Below are 16,120 nucleotides of genomic sequence, written 5' to 3' on the forward strand. Positions count from 1 at the left end.
GTTATTGCCAATATACGGCCACAAATGTTGGAAAAAGTCATCGAAAATTGGACGTCCAGATTGGACTACATCCGAGCCAGCCGTGGCGGTCATATGCCAGAAATCATATTTAAAATGTAATGCCACAAGATTATCTTGCAGATAAATAAAATTCATGTCAATCGAATAATCCACCGTTGTTTTATTGCAATTTAAAGTTCTATAGCTCTAAAAAAAACAACCTTTACAAATAAATATATTTTTTTACGTCAATGCCCAGACAAAAAACTAAATATAAATTCATTCAAATAATATTTTGTAGGTGCAAATATACTCTCCGATAAAAAGTTTAGTATATGATCATAGTTCCTTTTAGAAAATTCAATCGAATAATTCGCTTTCTATTTCTCTCAAGGCTAAAGTTGGTTGGCCAGTGCTTTCCTAAAATTTTCTAAATTATGACAACTACACAATATACCAAATCCTTGTTTCTTCATCAAATACATAATTAATATGTTCCGAACGCGAGGCAAATTGAATTTCAAAATGATACCGTTAAAAAACTTTTAACAAGCTTTTTTTGTTACACCCTCATATAAGGATGATGATCTTGTATAAATCTCATCTAGGACGATACCCAAATTTAGAAGACTTTAAAAATGTATGAAACAAAATTATAACCGAGCTAGCATTCTGGATATCATATGTAAGCAGTCCGATTCCTAATGACTATAATTAAGCTGGGAAGAAACCTGTAATCTGAATTTGAAATTTCTAGTGGGGCATATTATATAAAAAACGAAATAGATATAATTGAAGTTTCACTGAAACACAGGGTGTTTCGAAGTTCAATTCCAAGATTTTAAGGGCGTATTTTTTTAACTATCCTGTTCATCCAGCATGTTGAGAGGTTGTGAAAATCTACAGGGTAATGTTTTTCAGGAGTCGAGCTTTTTCACCTCATACCATGAAAAATGAATTTTTTGTTTGACTCTTGTAATTTTTACGCGTCAGCGACCATTATCGAGACATTTTTTTGTTATTGGCTAAATTCAAATAAAACTTACCTACTTCAACAGGAATAAAGAAGGTCAAACAATTCTGTTCAATTTATTCGAATCTAGTAAATTGCAAGAAATGGTTTTACTTTTTTTTCGTGTACTGTCGCAGATATGTAAAAATTGCAAGAAGGAAATAAACAAGATCTCAAAATGAAATAAATGTATAGGTGCCCTTTACGGCACGTAAAAGGCATTAGACCCCCTAAAAAATTATGTCCTTGCTGAGATCCTTGTAGCTTCTTGCAATCACTGGATGATGTGAACCCAAAAACGTAAAAAATATTTGAAACTTGAAAACAATAGTGAATGAACTTTAAGAAAGAAAGTCTTTAATATATTATAAAAAAAATGTTGCTTCGTTTCTGTAAATATCAAACAGAATCAAAAACATATTTACATCATAAGTGGTTTCTTTTCAAACTGAAATAAAATACCTACTTTCTGAAATAATTAACTGAAGTAAATATTTTTTTCATTTACCGAAAAATAAGATTTTTAATTTTTTTGCCAAAGAGTTGATGATCTACTTCACTCGTTATCGAATTTCGTGAGCAAAATTCCCCAAATACGAGAGTGAGCGTGAATAGAGACGAGGCTTTATCTAAATATTTGACTTATAGGCCGACAACGGATTCACTAACATCTGTGCCCTACAAAGAACTCGGCTTCGATTTCTTGGAAATGGGCAGAAACTTCTCGGAGAAAAAAAGGGACAAAAAGACACCTGATGATGATGATGAGGGGTTCACCCACCGATATCTACCACGGCTAGAATACCGGTTTCTTAAACAGGGTACAAAAGATAAACGAGTTGTGTTTATTCGTATAACGTTTCAACTGAACATCTCCTAGAGTTTCTCTTCATTAAATTTTGAACAATTATTTCAAAATCTTAGAATGCCCACTTAGTCGAATGAATAATCATTATGGAACTAGTTTTGCTTCCTCTGATATTCAGTTAATATCAGTTGTTGTTCATTAATCTCGATAATAAACCTTTAAAAATTAAAACCTCCCTCAAATTTTCAGTTTCGTAAGGTGTAAAATTCAGAAATAAAACGAAATTAATCAATACATCGGATCAAAGCATAATACTCAAGGAAAGCATTTCTATAAGATATGATGAAGCATTAAATTATTGTGTGCAATTTGAGGCGTTTTCTTGTAATATGAAGTGAATAAGTGGAGTAATCTTCCTGTGTCTAGGTCTCTGGGCTTGTTGAGACTTGTCGGCACGTGATAATCCTATGGTAGAACACTGCTTAATTCAGGAAAAGTTTATTGTTTCCTCTCTACTCTCTAGAATACATATTATCATGTGAGGTTCTAGCGGTGAGATTATATAAGTTCTGAAAATCGAACTCGATATGGAAAAGTTATATGGGATTTTATAGAGGAAATATTGAATTTAGTGTCAGCATACCACAAAATGTTTTTGAAAGTATAAGTTTCTGATGGAATTAATCTTGAGATGTCTTTTCCCTATTTTCGCTGTTAGGTTATATAAACTACAAACTGTATAATCGAAATTTCTCAGCTTTCAAGCTGCGCCCTTGAAGGCTACAAAACTGTAACAGGCCAATTAAAAAGTCCCCGGTCTATCATAGTAAAACACATTTTTTTTGACAAAATTCGATTTTATTATTCAACATAGTTGCTTTCGAGGTCGATACAGCGATTATACCGATCTTCCAACTTTTCGATACCATTTTTGTAGTGAGATTTTTCTTTCGCTTCGAAATAGGCCCAAGTTTCGGCGATTACTTCTTCATTGGCGCTAAATTTCTTTCCAGCGAGCATTATTTTGAGGTCTGAGAACAGGAAAAAGTCGCTAGGGGCCAGATCTGGCGAATACGGTGGATGCAGAAGCAATTCGAACCTCAATTCATGTAATTTTGCCATTGTTTTCATTGATTTATGACACGGCGCATTGTCTTGATCGAACAGCACCTTTTTTTCTTCAAATGGGGCCCTTTTTTTTAACGATTTCATCCTTCAAACGATCCAATAACGCTATACAATAATCGCTGTTGATGGTCTGGCCCTTTTGAAGGTAATCAATGAATATTATACCTTGTGTATATCAGAATACTGATGCCATAACCTTGTCAGCTGACTGTTGTGTTTTTCCTCGCTTTAGATTCGGTTAATCGGTGCAGTCTACTCAGCTGACTGTCGATTGGACTAATCTTAGTGAAAATACAACTCTTTAGTAAAAAAAATAATGCCAGATCCAATTTTAGGTAGAATTAGGTACTAAAATGCATCTTCAAGAACTCCGTCGTCATTTTTTTTTACTATAGACTATAGAGCGTCGTACGTTTTTTGATAAAATAGACAAAACGTCATTTGATAATTCTGACAAGGTGATTTCAATTCCAAAAACACGATTTCATATTAAATTGAGAAGATGCATGAGAGGAATAAAAGAGGCTTCTTCGATGGAAATTCAGATAAATCAGTCAAAGTGGGGCGGCGAAATTTTATTTTGCCAGGGCGCCAAAATGTCTGGCAGTGGCCCTTTAAGATTTTGGGAGTAAGTCATTAATGATTTTCGTTTTTTAATTTTGGTACACTCTGAAACAAAAATTATGTCGATATGTGGATCTAAAAAAATGCTAAGCCCCAAAATTTCGTTGAAATCGCGTCAAAATAGAATAAGAACTTCGTCGTCTTTTTACTATAGAGCATCGAACGTTTTTTGGTGAAATTGACAACACGTCCTTTGATAAATTCGATGAGATGATTTAACGTTAAAAAATACGATTCCCTATGAAATTGAGAATATTCCTGAGAGGAATAACAGAAGCTTCTTCGAAAAAATTAATGTAAATAAGCTAAAGCAAGTCGGAGAAATTTTGCCGGGGCGCCAAAATGTCTAGCGGCAGTCCTGTTAGATTTTGGGGGTAATTAATTTATTATTATCGTTTTGTTTTCATTTTGGTGCAGTGCGAAATAAAATTTATGTCGATCTCTGGATCTAGGAGATCGCAATACAGTTTTGCATTGGTTAGAGCACCTACCTGCAAAATCACGGTGAACCGCCGCTGGTTTCCCAGTACAATGGCACTCAATTTCACGTTAATTAGGTCTTTTCATCATCTATTTGGGTTCACTCCGTTTACGGCCTGAAAAGTAGGTATCACAGGCAAAGCTTTGTCGTGACCTGTCGATCAGCAGGCAAAATAGGTGAAATATAAATGATTTATTTCAGAAAACGATGTGTCCGTTTTGATTCGCGCAAGATGCCATATTCCAATTATTAGTTCGACCCACCCTTTTCTTGTTCGAAACCCAATACGCCATCTAACGAATTGTGCACTCGAATTATTTCTAACTTCGGCTCGCTTGTTATGCTAGACGCATAAAATAAGACCTTTTTTTTTTACGATCTCATTTTAATAGTTCGACTTGTTTTGTCTGCCGTATTGGTCGAACGTAAATTTTGTTTTCATAGTTCGCACGTAGAGTTTTTCTTCGCTGCCGTTTGTTTTGGGTTTTGCTTCGTTACGAGTCAACTCGATTTTAAAGTAATAATGTTCACTGTCTGAAAATAATTCTACCATTCAATTTGTCCTTATGCAGGTAATGATGTATGATTTATGAGGACTTCGACTGAAATGCAAATCATACTGTCATTCATTGAAGTTGTCAAAACAACTGTAGTCCTTCAATTGTTTTCCAGTTTTTGGGATTTACATATTATTATTATTACATTAGATACAGAGTTGAGTATGACTCTGAAATAAAAATGAAGGAAATTCAGTTTGTCTTGATCACTTTCGGAACATGAGGCCGAGCATTGTCATGTTGTGAAATCACTTTATCATGTCTCTCGTTGTATTGCAGCCGTTTTTCTTTTAATGCTCGGCTCAAACGCATTAACTGCTTTCGATAACGATCGCCTGCGACTATTGCTGTCGGTTTTAACAACTCATAATACACTACGCCGAGCTGGACCCACCAAATACTGAGCATGACCTCGAAGCCATGAATATTCGGTTTGGCCGTCGACGTAGAAGCATGGCCGTGTTATCCCCATGATTTTCTGCGCTTGGGATTATCGTAATGAACCAATTTTCCGTCTCCAGTCAACATGTGATGCAGAAATCCCTTCCGTCTTTGCCTTGTAAGCAGCTGTTCAAAAGCAAACAAACGCCGTTCAACATCTCCCAGCTACAATTCGTACGCCACCCAATTTCTTTGTTTCTGAATCATTTCCATGACTTTCAGGCGTTTTGAAATGGCTTGTTGCATCACTCCTAATGATCCTGCCAATTGTTGTTGCGTTTGACACGAGTCTTGATCAAGTAATGCCTCCAATTCTGCATTTTCGAAAACCTTCTCTCTTCCACTGCCATGCTGGTCTTCGACGTCAAAATCATCGTTCTCGAAGTTGAAACCACTCTTGGCACGTTCTTACACTAACAGCGGCCTCGCCATAGGTATTTGAGAGCATTCGATGAGCCTCATCCGCAGATTTCTTCATATTGAGGCAGAAAATTTAAACCTCCCGCATATGACGAGAATTTGGCTCGTAAGCTGACATGTTTAATCGAGAATAACTTACCTCTACAGCCATCTATTGCAAAACGGAGGAAGCAAAATCGTACACCTTATAGTTTTTTACGAAATATCGTATGAACCTTTAATTTAAGAATAAATCAATCAACCTGCGAAGTGACATGCTATCAACACCTAAAATCACGTGATATAACTCTGATAACTCTAATTTTAATAATATTTCTGCTATATATTATTCTATTCCCACTGTTTTAATTAAAGCAAAATTTTCCTACTGAATTATCTAAATAATACCAATCATGAAGAGATAACGTTATATTACAGACATACAGACACCAAGGATGTGCAACAACGACGTAACACCAACTGAAAAAAAAAATGGGCTGATAAGGAGCCACTCCTTCTGAATCGTCTGATCGTTCTTACAATTCGAATGGATAATATGAGTAAGCAAACATATATTACTCATTTAATTATGTTGAGTTCACGGAAGTTGATAACTTTTCTGTTGGGATATAAAGTTCGCGCATCTAGAATGTCACTGTTTATCTTTCGAATTTATCACAACACGGCTCGCTCTGAGATTACAACAAAATGAGCATAAAATTGTTATCAAGGTGACCGACAAGGTAGCAACAAAAATTTTCTTGTCCTTGATTACTACAAGGACACAAAACGTCAATAATTCATGCTCCAATCGGCTACTTGAAAAAAGGTATATGTAATATCCAGGGGCGCATGAATTAACGAGCGCTCAGAAGCTGCTGACTTAATGTAAGTGCTTCCTCTTTCTTCGTTCGATATACTGCGCGAATTTTCTATTGTTTTGACGATTGTATCAACCCAAAATGGCCTAACTTTATCGTTTGAGGCAATTCCCTTATCAAAATTCGAAAATTTCAGGCATTGTGACGAAATACGCCGCAGAATTTCCTATTTTTCACAATTTTTCCACTTCATAATCTTATAATTCAAAAATTTATCAAATTTACCAATTTAAAACTCATCAGAATTCTGATCAATGATCATAGAAGTAAGATCCGAATTGAGAAATTTCTTGAATTGCAATTGTTAACGTTCACAATATATCTCGTCAGTGACAGGTCAAATGTTTTCTCTAAGAAATTGTTTTTTCGACCCCTTAACCCAAATAAGGTTCAATAATCTCTGTAGTCTCCCGATATAGTTTACATTAATTCCCTTTTATGAGCCATATAGAGCAGGTTTAAACAATCTCCGACACCTATTAATATCTCCGACTAAATATCTGTTATATATGCACGTGCAATAACAAATGTATTATTTTAAGTGAACCAAACATCATGATGTTCAATTCGCACAGTAAATCGATTACTCCACTTCTACGAACTGCCAAAACATTCAGAAAAAGCAATTCAGAAACAATCGGAAATGATTTTATAGTTTTCGAAACAATATGCATGCATCGTTTATTACTTAAAAGACGTGATGAATTGTTGTTCAATTTGTTTTAGATTTTCAAATCAGCGATAAGTACCTGAATTAAAAATGTTATAACCGCTTATAAAGACTTTATGGAACCCTAACCTAACCTAACTGGATGTTCTTATCTCAAGGTATGTAATTTCATTGTAAATAAATGTTAAGAACTTGTATAATACATGTAAATTGGATCAAAAGGACAGTAGGTTTGCATACCTATTCACACAATAACGTCAGGGTGAATTACAATTGATCTTTTCAATTCGCAATGGCTTAAGTAAGGCTCCTTCCAAGGTCGTCCAGCCGAAGGTCGTAAAGTGCTGAATGCCAAACCCTAACTGGATTATTGTTCTGATAAGCATGAAGTGTACGGTTTTGTTTGTGGACGTCGAAAGCCTAAATGTTTTACCATTCACACCTCGGTCTGCTCAAAAGGGTTCTCTTCTTTAACAACAATTTCTTTCGCCCTAAAGTTTGTATAAAAAAATGAGAATAGCGTTGATGTAAGTCAGCAACTTTTGTGGGCTTTTCACAAAATTTCCCATGAGCCTTTAAACCCTTACTTTACAGATGAATACACAAATAATTTGAATACAGGATGGTTCTGCTTCCATTATTTATTTGATGTTATATTTCGGTACAAATGAAAATGGGAGATTCTTTCACCCTGTAGATTCGCATTTGAAATTGGCATATCACGTGATGTGAATTGATATTTGCAGTATCTATTTCAAATTTCAGTTAACTAACTTCTGTACAGATACAATAAGTGTGAAATATTTAGTGGACTCTTACCACTAAAAAACATTGATTTAAAATTTCTCTTATAACTTCAATATCATTTTGTCTAATTCTTTTACAAAGTTTATCACTAATAGATGGAATATAGTTTATGTATACAAATTTTTTAATTTGATATTCAGATTGAGGTGGATAGACTAAATTTAACAATTTCTTCTGTTGGTTTTTAAATACCAATTTGTCAATTATGTCAGGAGAGTATCCCTTGTTCTTGGCTAATACTTTTAGAGTCTGAACTTTTCTTCCAAGTTGATTTGTGACAATGGAATTTAAATTAGTCTATGTACTAAGGTGTGAAATACTGACTTTTTGATCTTATAAGGGTGTTAACTACTGTTATGGATCAAAACACTTCTTTTTGTTTCCTGAAGCAAATTGTTCTAAAAATGTGGAAAATGACTTTCTGTTGAATACAGAGTGTTTTGAGTGATTTTAATGCCGTAAATCTATATTATAATTAATTTTACTGCTCATTTATTAATGCACATTTGAAGATCATATAACTTCGTATAGGTAATCAAGAGTGCAATTGGCGCATGAAATACCGAGCGTTCTTAAGCTCCTGACTTATAATCAGTGATTTCCCAATAATTTTTTTACTATTCGGCTCAAATTTTCTTTGATTCTGATAGTGCCATTACCACGAATGTATAAGGCTTGAAACTGAGTATATACAGCTTTGTGGTCTCCAAAAGGTACATCAGGCGTATGAATTTAATAGTTTAAAGGCTCCTGAAGCCAGGTCAGTTCTCATCCCGAATGTATCATAAACGTGATGTTTTATCTTACCCACCTAGTCTTCAAAAATTGATTGACTCGGTAATTTTGGGCAGTTATTTTGTGGGAATAAATTGGGGTTCCTTTTTCTTCGAGATGAGAGATCAGGTGTGCATCGGTATCTATCATTCGGTACAGATCGGTAGCTACCTGCGGTATACAGGGTGAGGTGACTCACCTACCGGCAGACCGAAGGTAGACGCTACATTATAGACCAAAGATGACTCAACCTGTGTAAGTGGTCAAGGCCAACGTTTCACTTCTAACGTTTGTTCCCCCCAAAACATAATGCAGAAAAAAAAAAGCAATGATCCTCTACTGATTCACCTGAACCTGTTCCAAGCCACCGTGTGCACTTTTCTATGCGCATTGGACAACAAAGAACCGTTCACCTAATGACTAACACTTCGATTTTATGTTTGAGATGGAAACGTGGGAATGATTTTACGATGCATTTTTGAGGATCTGCCACGATAAACTGAACAATGGAATAGGCTGGCAGAAATGATTCGAATTCGAACAATGCAATTGACGATTGGATAATATTATGATGTGTTTTAGTATCGTTTTGCTAGCGTTTAATAACGTCGGAATATTTTTCTCTCATTGCATAAGGCTTTTTGTCCTAAATTTAAAGAATTTTTTGATTACAGTAAGTAAAGATACTAAAACAAAGTAATTTTCACAAATCTTTCAATGTTTGCGATAATTATTTTGCCAACATTAAATGATTAGTGGTAATGACTAGGGATTCACGGCTTGGCTTGATTTTCAAGCTTGCCTCAAGCTTGACTTGATTTCAAGTCAAAGTTAAGTCAAGTAATAGTTCTTCAATCTCAAGTCGAGTCAAGTATGATATTTATTTATCAAGTACTTGAATCATATCAAGTCACTTGTTTTTAGCAGTTTTATTGTTTAGTATCACATGAATAAAAAAATTATGAAATGAGAAGGAACCTTGCAAAAAACACCTTTATTTATTGAACCCCCAATAAAAAAAATCCAGTGGATTCAAATCCGGGGATCGCGGTGGCCAGCAAGATGGCTGCCCACTACGCTCGGCGGGTTCGCGAGCACCTCAGCAACACATTCCCCGACAGGTGGGCGATTAGGACCCATACTGTGGCCACCGCGATCCCCGGATTTGAATCCACTGGATTTTTTTTATTGGGGATGTTTAAAGGACAAAGTGTATGCAAAACCAATAAGAAGCGAGGAAGAATTGCGTGAACGCGTATTCGACGCAGCCCGGACCATATCGGAAATTAGTTTAAGAAAATTGAATCGTAATTTTATAAAACGGTGTCATTTATGCATTAGAGTCCGAGGGAAACATTTTGAACATTTACTGTGAGTTAGATTTAAGAATTAAATAAATAATCGAAAGTAAAGTCTGTTTTTAATTAATTTACCTTTTTTTTCAATAATATTCCTTTTTCGCTTCCCCTAATCCATCTTTTTCCCTATTGTGACTTCAACAAATAATAACAAAGCCCGGTATCAAATGTAATGTCATAGCAAGCGGCACCTCACTATGTTCTAGAGCGGAACTTGAAAGTTGAAAAACTTTTTATTTGAGGGGTCTGTGACGAATAATTCGGGAGATATAAGGATTTTTAGAGGCAAATTCAATTTTTTCCCAAATTTCGAGTTCAGATTTCCCCTAAACCGGGAGCTTTACGGAGAATCGGTGAGCGATGCCATAATTGACGATCTCTGATTAGCCGAATTTCGATCTCACCTGAAAAATTTTTTGTCCAAAAATTTTCGTAAAATTTTCCCTTAGAAAATTTTCAAAAAAATAAAAGTTCCTCCATAGGAATATTGTATCATTTTATTGATCGATTTCACTATGTAGATTACGAAAATGCTTGCAGTTGGGCGATCAGTACATTATTTCATAAATTATAGGCAAAAATCTGAAATTTTCAAAGAAAAAATTGATAATTTTTCCGAAGCTGTCACTTCTTCTTGACAAGGGCTACGCACTTGAAACCTCACTATGTTTTAGAGCGGAACTTGAAGTTTGAAAAACTTTATATTCGAGGGGTCTGTGACGAATAATTCGGGAGATATAACGATTTTTAGAGGCAAATTCAATTTTTTCCCAAATTTCGAGTTCAAATTTCCTCTAAACCGGGAGCTTTACGAAGAATCGGTGAGCGATGCCATAATTGACGATCTCTGATTAGCCGAATTCCGATCTCACCTGAAAAATTTTTTGTCCAAAAATTTTCGTAAAATTTTCCATACCTGACCCTTAGAAAATTTTCAAAAAAATAAATGTTCCTCCATGGAAATATTGTATCATTTTATTGATCGATTTGACTATGTAGATTACGAAAATGCTTGCAGTTGGGCGATCAGTACATTATTTCATAAATTATAGGCAAAAATCTGAAATTTCCAAAGAAAAATATGATAATTTTTCCAAAGCTCTCACTTCTTCTGGACAAGGGCTACGCACTTGAAACCTCACTATAATTTAGAGCGGAACTAGAAGTTGGAAAAACTTTTTATTTGAGGGGTCTGTGACGAATAATTCGGGAGATATAACGATTTTTAGAGGCAAATTCAATTTTTTCCCAAATTTCGAGTTCAAATTTCCTCTAAACCGGGAGCTTTACGAAGAATCGGTGAGCGATGCCATAATTGACGATCTCTGATTAGCCGAATTTCGATCTCAACTGAAAAATTTTTTGTCCAAAAATTTCCGTAAAATTTTCCATACCTGACCCTTAGAAAATTTTCAAAAAAATTAAAGTTCCCTCATGGGACTATTGTATCATTTTATTAATTAATTCGACTATGTAGATTACGAAAATGCTTGCAGTTGGGCGATCAGTACATTATTTCATAAATTATAGGCAAAAATCTCAAATTCCCAAAGAAAAAATTGATAATTTTTCCGAAGCTGCCATTTCTTCTGGACAAGGGCTACGCACTTGAAACCTCACTATGTTTTAGAGCGGAACTTGAAGTTTGAAAAACGATTTATTCGAGGGGTCTGTGACGAATAATTCGGGAGATATAACGATTTTTAGAGGCAAATTCAATTTTTTTCCAAATTTCGAGTTCAAATTTCCTCTAGACCGGGAGCTTTACGAAGAACCGGTGAGCGATGCCATAATTGACGATCTCTGATTAGCCGAATTTCGATCTCACCTGAAAAATTTTTTGTTCGAAAATTTTCGTAAAATTCTCCATACCTGACCCTTAGAAAATTTTCAAAAAAATAAAAGTTCCCTCATGGGAATATTGTATCATTTTATTAATTGATTCGACTCTGTAGATTACGAAAATGCTTGCAGTTGGGCGATCAGTACATTATTTCTTAAATTATAGGCAAAAATCTGAAATTTTCAAAGGATAAATTTATAATTTTTCCGAAGCTGCCACATCTTTTGGAAGTGGGCTACGCACTTGAAACCTCACTATGTTCTAGAGCGGAACTTGAAGTTTGAAAAACGTTTTATTTGAGGGGTCTGTGACGAATAATTCGGGAGATATAACGATTTTTAGAGGCAAATTCAATTTTTTCACAAATTTCGAGTTCAAATTTCCTCTAAACCGGGAGCTTTACGAAGAACCGGTGAGCGATGCCATAATTGACGATCTCTGATTAGCCGAATTTCGATCTCACCTGAAAAATTTTTTGTCCAAAAATTTTCGTAAAATTTTCCATACCTGACCCTTAGAAAATTTTCAAAAAAATTAAAGTTCCTTCATGGGAATATTGTATCATTTTATTGATTGATTCGACTATGTAGATTATGAAAATGCTTGCAGTTGGGCGATCAGTACATTATTTCATGAATTATAGGCAAAAATCTGAAATTTCCAAAAAAAAATTGATAATTTTTGCGAAGCTGTCACTTCTTCTGAACGAGGGCTACGTACTTGAAACCTCACTATGTTTTAGAGCGGAACTTGAAGTTTGAAAAACGTTTTATTCGAGGGGTCTGTGACGAATAATTCGGGAGATATAACGATTTTTAGAGGCAAATTCAATTTTTTCCCAAATTTCGAGTTCAAATTTCCTCTAAACCGGGAGCTTTACGAAGAATCGGTGAGCGATGCCATAATTGACGTTCTCTGATTAGCCGAATTCCGATCTCACCTGAAAAATTTTTTGTCCAAAAATTTTCGTAAAATTTTCCATACCTGACCCTTAGAAAATTTTCAAAAAAATAAATGTTCCTCCATGGAAATATTGTATCATTTTATTGATCGATTTGACTATGTAGATTACGAAAATGCTTGCAGTTGGGCGATCAGTACATTATTTCATAAATTATAGGCAAAAATCTGAAATTTTCAAAGAAAAAATTGATAATTTTTCCGAAGCTGCCATTTCTTCTGGACAAGGGCTACGCACTTGAAACCTCACTATGTTTTAGAGCGGAACTTGAAGTTTGAAAAACGTTTTATTCGAGGGGTCTGTGACGAATAATTCGGGAGATATAACGATTTTTAGAGGCAAATTCAATTTTTTCCCAAATTTCGAGTTCAAATTTCCTCTGAACCGGGAGCTTTACGAAGAATCGGTGAGCGATGCCATAATTGACGATCTCTGATAAGCCGAATTTCGATGTCACCTGAAAAATTTTTTGTCCAAAAATTTTCATAAAATTTTCCATACCTGACCCTTAGAAAATTTTCAAAAAAATAAAAGTTCCTTCATGGGAATATTTTATCATTTTATTAATTGATTCGACTATGTAGGTTACAAAAATGCTTCCAGTTGGGCGATCAGTACATTATTTCATAAATTATAGGCAAAAATCTGAAATTTTCAAAGAAAAAATTGATAATTTTTCCGAAGCTGTCACTTCTTCTTGACAAGGGCTACGCACTTGAAACCTCACTATGTTTTAGAGCGGAACTTGAAGTTTGAAAAACTTTATATTCGAGGGGTCTGTGACGAATAATTCGGGAGATATAACGATTTTTAGAGGCAAATTCAATTTTTTCCCAAATTTCGAGTTCAAATTTCCTCTAAACCGGGAGCTTTACGAAGAATCGGTGAGCGATGCCATAATTGACGATCTCTGATTAGCCGAATTTCGATCTCACCTGAAAAATTTTTTGTCCAAAAATTTTCGTAAAATTTTCCATACCTGACCCTTAGAAAATTTTCAAAAAAATAAATGTTCCTCCATGGAAATATTGTATCATTTTATTGATCGATTTGACTATGTAGATTACGAAAATGCTTGCAGTTGGGCGATCAGTACATTATTTCATAAATTATAGGCAAAAATCTGAAATTTTCAAAGAAAAAATTGATAATTTTTCCGAAGCTGCCATTTCTTCTGGACAAGGGCTACGCACTTGAAACCTCACTATGTTTTAGAGCGGAACTTGAAGTTTGAAAAACGTTTTATTCGAGGGGTCTGTGACGAATAATTCGGGAGATATAACGATTTTTAGAGGCAAATTCAATTTTTTTCCAAATTTCGAGTTCAAATTTCCTCTAGACCGGGAGCTTTACGAAGAACCGGTGAGCGATGCCATAATTGACGATCTCTGATTAGCCGAATTTCGATCTCACCTGAAAAATTTTTTGTTCGAAAATTTTCGTAAAATTCTCCATACCTGACCCTTAGAAAATTTTCAAAAAAATAAAAGTTCCCTCATGGGAATATTGTATCATTTTATTAATTGATTCGACTCTGTTGATTACGAAAATGCTTGCAGTTGGGCGATCAGTACATTATTTCTTAAATTATAGGCAAAAATCTGAAATTTTCAAAGGATAAATTTATAATTTTTCCGAAGCTGCCACATCTTTTGGAAGTGGGCTACGCACTTGAAACCTCACTATGTTCTAGAGCGGAACTTGAAGTTTGAAAAACGTTTTATTTGAGGGGTCTGTGACGAATAATTCGGGAGATATAACGATTTTTAGAGGCAAATTCAATTTTTTCACAAATTTCGAGTTCAAATTTCCTCTAAACCGGGAGCTTTACGAAGAACCGGTGAGCGATGCCATAATTGACGATCTCTGATTAGCCGAATTTCGATCTCACCTGAAAAATTTTTTTTCCAAAAATTTTCGTAAAATTTTCCATACCTGACCCTTAGAAAATTTTCAAAAAAATTAAAGTTCCTTCATGGGAATATTGTATCATTTTATTGATTGATTCGACTATGTAGATTATGAAAATGCTTGCAGTTGGGCGATCAGTACATTATTTCATGAATTATAGGCAAAAATCTGAAATTTCCAAAAAAAAATTGATAATTTTTGCGAAGCTGTCACTTCTTCTGAACGAGGGCTACGTACTTGAAACCTCACTATGTTTTAGAGCGGAACTTGAAGTTTGAAAAACGTTTTATTCGAGGGGTCTGTGACGAATAATTCGGGAGATATAACGATTTTTAGAGGCAAATTCAATTTTTTCCCAAATTTCGAGTTCAAATTTCCTCTAAACCGGGAGCTTTACGAAGAATCGGTGAGCGATGCCATAATTGACGTTCTCTGATTAGCCGAATTCCGATCTCACCTGAAAAATTTTTTGTCCAAAAATTTTCGTAAAATTTTCCATACCTGACCCTTAGAAAATTTTCAAAAAAATAAATGTTCCTCCATGGAAATATTGTATCATTTTATTGATCGATTTGACTATGTAGATTACGAAAATGCTTGCAGTTGGGCGATCAGTACATTATTTCATAAATTATAGGCAAAAATCTGAAATTTTCAAAGAAAAAATTGATAATTTTTCCGAAGCTGCCATTTCTTCTGGACAAGGGCTACGCACTTGAAACCTCACTATGTTTTAGAGCGGAACTTGAAGTTTGAAAAACGTTTTATTCGAGGGGTCTGTGACGAATAATTCGGGAGATATAACGATTTTTAGAGGCAAATTCAATTTTTTCCCAAATTTCGAGTTCAAATTTCCTCTGAACCGGGAGCTTTACGAAGAATCGGTGAGCGATGCCATAATTGACGATCTCTGATAAGCCGAATTTCGATGTCACCTGAAAAATTTTTTGTCCAAAAATTTTCATAAAATTTTCCATACCTGACCCTTAGAAAATTTTCAAAAAAATAAAAGTTCCTTCATGGGAATATTTTATCATTTTATTAATTGATTCGACTATGTAGGTTACAAAAATGCTTCCAGTTGGGCGATCAGTACATTATTTCATAAATTATAGGCAAAAATCTGAAATTTTCAAAGAAAAAATTGATAATTTTTCCGAAGCTGTCACTTCTTCTTGACAAGGGCTACGCACTTGAAACCTCACTATGTTTTAGAGCGGAACTTGAAGTTTGAAAAACTTTATATTCGAGGGGTCTGTGACGAATAATTCGGGAGATATAACGATTTTTAGAGGCAAATTCAATTTTTTCCCAAATTTCGAGTTCAAATTTCCTCTAAACCGGGAGCTTTACGAAGAATCGGTGAGCGATGCCATAATTGACGATCACTGATTAGCCGAATTTCGATCTCACCTGAAAAATTTTTTGTCCAAAAATTTTCGTAAAATTTTCCATACCTGACCCT

Source organism: Harmonia axyridis, chromosome X (genome assembly GCF_914767665.1).
Source record: "Harmonia axyridis chromosome X, icHarAxyr1.1, whole genome shotgun sequence".
Lineage (NCBI taxonomy): Eukaryota > Metazoa > Arthropoda > Insecta > Coleoptera > Coccinellidae > Harmonia > Harmonia axyridis.